The 8,094-nt window shown below is 36.6% G+C and overlaps 1 pseudogene; it reads left to right on the forward strand.

Annotated features, from left to right (window-relative positions):
• The first annotated feature begins 321 nt into the window (after positions 1-321).
• LOC106824249 (olfactory receptor 5K1-like) lies at positions 322-1,299 on the forward strand (annotated as a pseudogene).
• The last annotated feature ends 6,795 nt before the right edge of the window (positions 1,300-8,094 follow it).

Genomic DNA, 8,094 nt, shown 5'->3' on the forward strand with positions numbered 1-8,094 from the left:
ACTTAAGAAAACATGGGCACACTACATTTGTAAACTTTTCTTGCATAAATTCATAGACACCAACCTCTTCCACTGTAAGCAACCTGCCTGGAATTATCAAAATATTCTTGGAAATCCTGAGTTTCAGAGTAGAGGTCATAAAGACAACGTTTTAGGGGAATGAATGTTACTGCATGTGTTCCTGTATCCTAGAGACAGCAGGGTAAGGGTGAAGAAGATTCTATCCTTCTTATAAAACGAAAAATTTGAAGAGAAAATTACATATACTCTAAACTAGAATCTTACATCTCCATAATTCCTATCTCAGCAGAGAAGGCAGAAATGATTGAGGATAACCATTCCTTGACAACTGAGTTTATCCTCACAGGATTTACAGATCACCCAGAGCTGAAGACCCTTCTGTTTGTGGTGTTCTTGGCCATCTATCTGATCACCATGGTGGGGAATCTTGGTTTGGTGGCACTGATTTTTAAGGAGCGGCGTCTTCACACACCAATGTACGTCTTTCTGGGCAACCTGGCTCTGATGGATTCCTGTTGTTCCTGTGCCGTCACCCCCAAGATGTTAGAGAACTTCTTTTCTGAGGACAGAATGATTTCCCTTAATGAATGCATGGCACAATTTTATTTTCTCTGCGTTGCTGAAACTGCAGACTGCTTTCTCCTGGCGGCCATGGCCTATGACCGCTATGTGGCCATAGGCCACCCACTGCAGTACCATACCGTGATGTCCAGGAAACTCTGCATTCAGATGACCACAGGGGCATACATCGCTGGAAACCTGAATTCCATGATTCATGTAGGGCTTCTGTTTAGGTTAACTTTCTGTGGGTCTCATCAAATCAATCACTTTTATTGTGATGTTCTTCCATTATACAGACTCTCCTGTGCTGACCCTTATATCAATGAATAAAAGATATTTATCTTTTCAGGGTTAGTTCAAGTCTTCACTATTTCCATAGTTTTGATCTCTTATCTCTGCATCCTTTTCACGATTTTCAAAATGAAATCCAAAGAAGGAAGAGGCAAAGCCTTATCTACATGTGCATCCCACTTTCTGTCTGTCTCAATGTTCTATGGTTCTCTTCTCTTTGAGTACGTTCGACCAAGTTCAATTAAAGAAGAGGATAATGATATATCCGTTGCTGTTTTTTATACTCTAGTAATTCCTTTATTAAATCCTTTTATTTATAGTCTAAGAAATAAGGAAGTAATAAATGTTATGAAAAAAACTATGAAGAAAATTTCTTAACATTCTGAAACAAATATCAATCTCTGTGGAAAAGTAATTTTAGTTTGATAAAACTTTTTCAAAATCAAGGAATACTGAGAAAGTGGAAAATGGCTATTTTGTATATAAAATAATAAATTACTAAAACATGATGGGGTACTAATCATGTAAGTTCAGAAAGGAGGGATTCTGCTACAATGTAGTTCAAAATCTAAGCTAGGTTCCATCAGGAGTGACTAAATAATTACTTTCCAGGTCACAAATTCTTTCAGGGTGAAATTAGTTACACTACTAACTAATTATTTCAAAGTGTAACAGGTTACAATTTTCAACAAATCCCACAACTGCTAGGAACAGAAGTCAATGTACATAAAGGTCACCTCCATTTAATATTGTTGGCAATTTCTAGATTCCCAAAGTATAGTTTTACAAACTCAGGGAAATCCCAAATTCTCAAGAATTAATCCCTCTTAAACAACACCATCTGTCAGAAGTAAACTGTCTATTTGAATTTCATTCTCAACTTCCTTTCAGTTCATTCAAGAGATTATGTTTGAATATTAATTCATGCAGAATATGTATTTTCTAACCAAAAACATTTTCGTCTCTAGTGTTAGTCAGATTTACTCTCAAGTTCTCTGAAATCGACTATCTACATACCAGTGATTTATCAACCTATAGTTGAAAGTGATGCTATTGATATTGAAATCCCCATGGATTTGAATATTTTGTGTAGTTTCATTAGTTGTCCATCATATATGACAGTGCAATTCCTGAACATGTTAATTAAATAAAGGAGGTTTTTCTGTTCTGATATTATCACTTGTGTTGTTATTAGGAATACCACCAACCTGGACTGATTCCAGCGTAAATTATTGATATTTTCATAGCATTAAAAAAAAGCTGGAGATGCTGTTCAAGCGTAAATGAGGCAGAAAACAGTGAAAATTCTAAATATCTAAGCAAAAATATTTCTCGATCACTTACATGTGCAAATATGAAAGAAAAATAATTTACTGAGAACCTACCATCTCGTAGGCCCTAGACTGACCTTTCATACATATTACCTACCAATTGTTAGATGGGCTTTTTCATGCTTTTCCTCAGTAAAAATCTCATACTTTGAAATATTGAGCAGCTTGCCCAAGTTCATCCAGGTCATCCAGATTGAACTAGAATTTAGATCTATTCCGGCTTTTCTTCACTTGCTTGGGAGTTCAGAAAATGGAGACCATTGTAGCCTGGGGTATTTCGTTCTGAAGTAGCATCAGAAGTAAAATGTACCTTAAAACATGGAAAAGAAATTGATATTTGGAGAAAAACAGGGATCAGAGTCAGTGTTTATGAAGTGAGTGTGACAATGGGAATGGCAGATGAGGGAGGGGGAACTGTGGGACAGTCAGAAAGCTGACAAAACCACTGGTGACCTGCGAGTGTGGGAAACAAGGGAGGAAGTGGATCAGGTTACTGAGAATCTTAAATGCCGCCCTCAGGAGTCTGACTTTATCCTAGAGGCATCAGACACTGAAATCTCCCTGGAGCCCAGTAACATGATTGTAACTCTCAGAAAACTGACCTGATTGATAGGAAACAGGCTGGAAACGAGGAGACTAACTTCAATAATTCATTTATTAGATGATGGGAGCTGAAACTGGAGAATATTTTAAAAAGAAAGGAGAGGAAGGGGACTGGCCTTGTAGTGCAGTGGTTAAGATCTCACGCTCTGCTTTGTCGGCGCAGTGTTTGCAGTTGGGATCCTGGGCGTGGACCTAGCACTGCTTGTCAAGCCATGCTGTGGTGGCATCCCACATAAAATAGAGGAAGATTGGCACAGATGTTAGCTCAGCGACAATCTTCCTCAAGCAAAAAGAGGAAGGTTGACAGCAAATGCTAGCTGAGGGCCAACGTTCCTCACTAAAAAAGGAAAAGAGAGGAGTGCACAGATATAAGCAACATTTTAAAGAAAAACAATAGTAAATTATAACTGATGGATAATAAAATGAAGGCCTGTCCTTTTCCTGTAAGTATCAACCATTTTATAACTGATTTCATATCACCAATACTTAATAAGGTGCCTGACACATGTGGCTGTTTAATAAACATTTCCATCAATACATTTTTAATTTAAATGTGTAAGTTAATATGTAATAGGTTTACTACTTTTATTTTTGAATGAATTAATAAATAGATAATTTTTAAGTTCTCAGTTTGTTTCTATTATAAATACTGAGAAATATAACCTACATAACCAAAACTCTTTAGGGTTCTAAAGTATTTTATTTTTATTTATTTATTTTTAATATAAACGTTGGGACTGATTTTACAGGAAATCTATTTCAAAATATCTTAACTTTGTACTACTATTTTTCTTCTAAAAAGTTCTACCAAAATTTATGTTTGAATATTTATAATAGTAGGAACTTAGTACTTTCCAAGAAAGCCTATTTTATAACTGAAAGGCTATTATAAATAACTTCATAACTATATTGGCAACATTGGTTTATAACATTATATAAATTTCAGGTGTACATCATATTTGTACTTCTGTATAGGCTATAATGTTCTCACCACCAAAGTTTAGCTTCCTAGACCAAAAGTCTAAGCACTTTTAGAGTAGAAAGGAATATAGATACCAATGAGTTTAAGAAGCTGTGAATTAGATGGATGCTGTGCCTCTTGTACCCATCCTCTATTTTAGTGGATATTTTTAGCTGTCAGGCTTGCATCCATTGATTCGTTTTCCTAAGGGGACCACAATTCTTGGTACGTATTTCTGCACCACCCACCCGCAACACTGAGTCCCAGAGGTTTGTTAAAGGAAGAGTATGTGACTTATTTAAGGCCAATGAGACAAAAGAGGTGATTTTGTGGAAGTTTCTGGGATATGTTTCCTTTACTTCAAAAGATCCACCAAAAGGCGGTGCTTCTCCCTCTGAGTGTCATGGGGTGTGGATATGAAATCTGTCACAGTCTACGTCCATTCTGCCATCCGGAGAGAATGCAGCCTAGAGATGGAATCACACACAGAGGTGAGCACAGCCGAGGGATCACAGAGGAACAGACCCAGAGTCTCTGGTATAAACCGTCCTTTCTGGTTGTATAATTCCCCAGATCTTCTCACTGTTTACGCTCGTTTGGAAAAGATGCTTTCTCTGCAACTGAATAAATCTTAACTGATACACTCTTGTCTTATCTCTCATCTTATATTCTATTTTAAATTAACCCAAAGACATTCTTTTAGCTTACAAATAACTTTTCAGCATTATGCACTTAACTATATAGCACATCTATTGTCTTTTAATTTCATTACTATATTTTCATTTCCTATATCCTCAGTGAAAAAACGAGGGACAGAGAGGGTTCATAATTTGTCCACAGAAATACTAGGTGGAGCTCAGGGACCAAACCCAGATGATCTGGCCCCAGAACCATGTTCATAACCACTAAGTCATACAATACATAGCACAAAGAACTAAAAGTAGCCTGAGAGGGACATTTTCAAGAGGCCAACCTTTCAAGTGGGCAGAGAAATAAGATAGAGCTTCAAGGAAGTTGTGGACCAGTGACATGTTCTTCTATATTTATTTTGAAAAATTTCAAACCTACAGAAAAGTTGAGAGAATCCCATGGATTGTTTTAAACAAAGTATAAACAATTGTTAACATTTTACCCCATTTGCCTGGTAACCTACCTCCAAATGTATATATACACTCATTTAATTCATGTATACACAGATATATGTATATAGTGACATTATGACAGTTTACCCAGAAATAGTTCAACATACGTCTCAAATGAACAAAGACATTTCCTACATCATCATAATGTCACTATTATTGCCAAGAAACTTATCACCCAATACAAAATTGACATTTAAATTTTTTCCAAAATTATCCTTGAGAGTAATTTATTTTTTCATCAAGAACTCAATTAAAAGTCACTATTTACATTCAGTTATTATCATTATTTAGTCTCCTTTAATCTAGACAGATCTTCTTGCCTTTCTGTTTCCTTTCATGACAGTTACATTTTCAAATATTCAGGTTAAAATCATGTAAAATAACCACAATCTCTATTTTTATGATGTCCCCTCATGCTTAGACTAAAATTAGATGTTTCAGAAATAGTAGGTGGGATAAGTGTTCCTTCCTGCATCACGAGACCCATAACGTCAGTTTTTCCTGTGACCGCTGATGCTGACTTCGATAACTTGGTTAACGTGGTATCCATGAGATCTTTCTATGGTGAAGATGAGTTGTTTCCTTGAGAATTAAAATCTCCTCTGTAGGAGGATACATTGACACCAAGTGAATTTCCTGGTTCCTAACAATTTTTCATCAATGCTTTTAGCATCCAGTGACAATCCTTGCCTGAATCAACGATTATATCTGGAGATGGAAAAATGGTGATGGTTCTCCCCAAGTGTTATCTGGCTTCATTCTGAAAAGAAGAGCTTTACCACAAAGTGTCCTTCTTTATTTAAGTTTTCAAAATTTTAGAACAATTTTGGGTTTATCAGAAACAACAAAGAGAGGATAGAAGTTCCTATATATAACATACCCATTTCTCATATTATTTACATCTTACATTAGTACGGTACCTTTGCTATAATTAACAAGCCAATATTGACATATTTATAATGAACTGAAGTCCATATTTCATGCAGATTTCCATAGTTTAACCCAATTTCCTTCTTCTGCTCCAGAATCCCATCCAGGATATCACATTATACGTAGTCATCGTGTCTCCTTAGGCCTCTCCCAGCTGTCACAGTTTCTCAGATGCTCCTTGTTTTTGATATCCTTGCAAGTTTTGAAGAGTACTAATCACACATTTTGCAGAATGTCTCTCAATTGGGATTTCTCCTGTGCTTTTCTCATGGTGAGACTGGGGTGATAGGTTTTTGGAACGGAGACCACAGAGATAACTGTCATTTTCATCACATCAGATCATGGTAAATACAATCAACGGGACTTATAACCCTTGATTTTGACCTGCCCAACCACATGGCTGAGGTCATGTCTGCCAGGTTTCTCCACTGTCAAGTCACTCTTCCTCCCCTCCTCTTACTGAGTTCTTGGTAAAGAAATCACCACACACAGCCCATACTTAGAGCGGAGTTTTGCACCACCTCCTGGGGGCAAAGTATCTACACAAATCATCTGGAATTTTTCTGCACAGGAGATCTGTCTATTCACCTCAGTTATTTGTATATTCAATCATTTATTTACATCGATGTGGACTCATGGGTATTTTATATGGAGACATAATGAAATACTACTTTAGTAATTTGTTGCTCAAATCATTCCAGCTTCAGCCATCGGGAGCTCCTGTGTCCCTTTGACACACACCTATCCTTATGTGTATTTCGGTGGTTTTTTGTTGGTTTAGCCTTTTCTTTATTTTCCGGTATTACAAGACACTCCAGGCTCATCTTGTGTATTTCCTGTCTTTGTCCCAGAATCATCCTTCTCTCCAAGGAGCTCTAGTTCCTTTAACCGGATGATGGGATTTGAAACCAGCATCAGGCCGTAGGTGTGGGATTGCCTCTGCAGTGCCATTGTTTCCAGGCCCTGGCGGCTGGCACAATGGGACATGTGTGTGCACTCCAGTGGCTCCACATTCTCACCAGCAATCGGTATTTATGATTCTCAGTTTAGCCATTCTTTTAGTATCCCATTACTGTTTTAATTTGCAATTCCCTAATGACAAATAATGTTGAGCAGCTTTTCACAGGCTTATTTTCTGTCTTTATTTCTTTTTTGATAAGATGCCTGTTCAGCTCGTTGGCCCATTTTTTTAATTTGGTTGTTTGCTTATTGTTAATTTTCAAGCCTATGGACGTCTAGCTGTTCCAGCAACATTTGTGTAAAGACCCTTCCTTATTCACTGAATTGCCTTTACTCCTCTGTCAAAGGTCAAATATATTTGTGTGGGTCTCTTCTGGGCTGTCTATTCTGTTCCCTTGACCTCTGTATCCATCCTTTCAAAAATCCCATGCTGTATTAGTCACTGTAGTTTTATAGTAAGTCTTGAAATCACGTAGTGTGACTCTAACTTTATTCTTCATCTTCAGTAGAGTTGGGTATTCCTGTCTTTTGCCTTTTCAGATAAACTTGAGAATCAGTTTGTCGATTACGAATAGTGCTTCTCTGAACGTTCACGGAAGTTTGTTCATGGACAAGTGTTTTCACTTCTTTCGGGTATATATCTTGGAGTTGAATTGCTGGGTCATATGGTAACTCAACGTTTAGCCTTTTGAGGAACTGATAGACTGTTTTCCGAAGTAGTTGCACCATTTTACATTCCTAACAGCAGTGCATGAGGGTTCCAGTTTTGCCATATCCTCACCAACACTTATTGTTGTTGTTGTTGTTTTATTATCACCATTATAATTCATGGAAAGTGGTATCTCATTGTAGTTTTGACTGATTTCCTTGACGGTAATAATACAGAGAATCTTGTCATATAGATTGGCTTATATCTTCTTTGAAGAAATGACTGTTCAGAATCCTTTGCCACTTTTATAATGAGGTAATTTGTGATTTTAGTATTCAGTTGTAAGAATTCTTTATATTTTCTAGATGCAAGTCCCTTATCATATATAAGATTTCCATATACTTTCTCCCATTATATTGATTGTCTTTCATGTTCTTGACAGTGTTCTCTGAAGCAAAAAAAAAGGCTAATTTTGATGAAGTCTTATTTATCTGTTTTTAATATGTTGCCTTGCTGTTGGTCTCATATTTAAGTAACTATTGCATAATACAATGTGAGAAGTATTCACACCTATGTTTTTTCTGAGAGTTTTAAAATTTTAGCCCTTACATTCAGGTATTTAATCCAACTTGAGTTAATTTTTGT

Source organism: Equus asinus, chromosome 5, assembly GCF_041296235.1.
Source record: "Equus asinus isolate D_3611 breed Donkey chromosome 5, EquAss-T2T_v2, whole genome shotgun sequence".
NCBI classification, from domain to species: domain Eukaryota; kingdom Metazoa; phylum Chordata; class Mammalia; order Perissodactyla; family Equidae; genus Equus; species Equus asinus.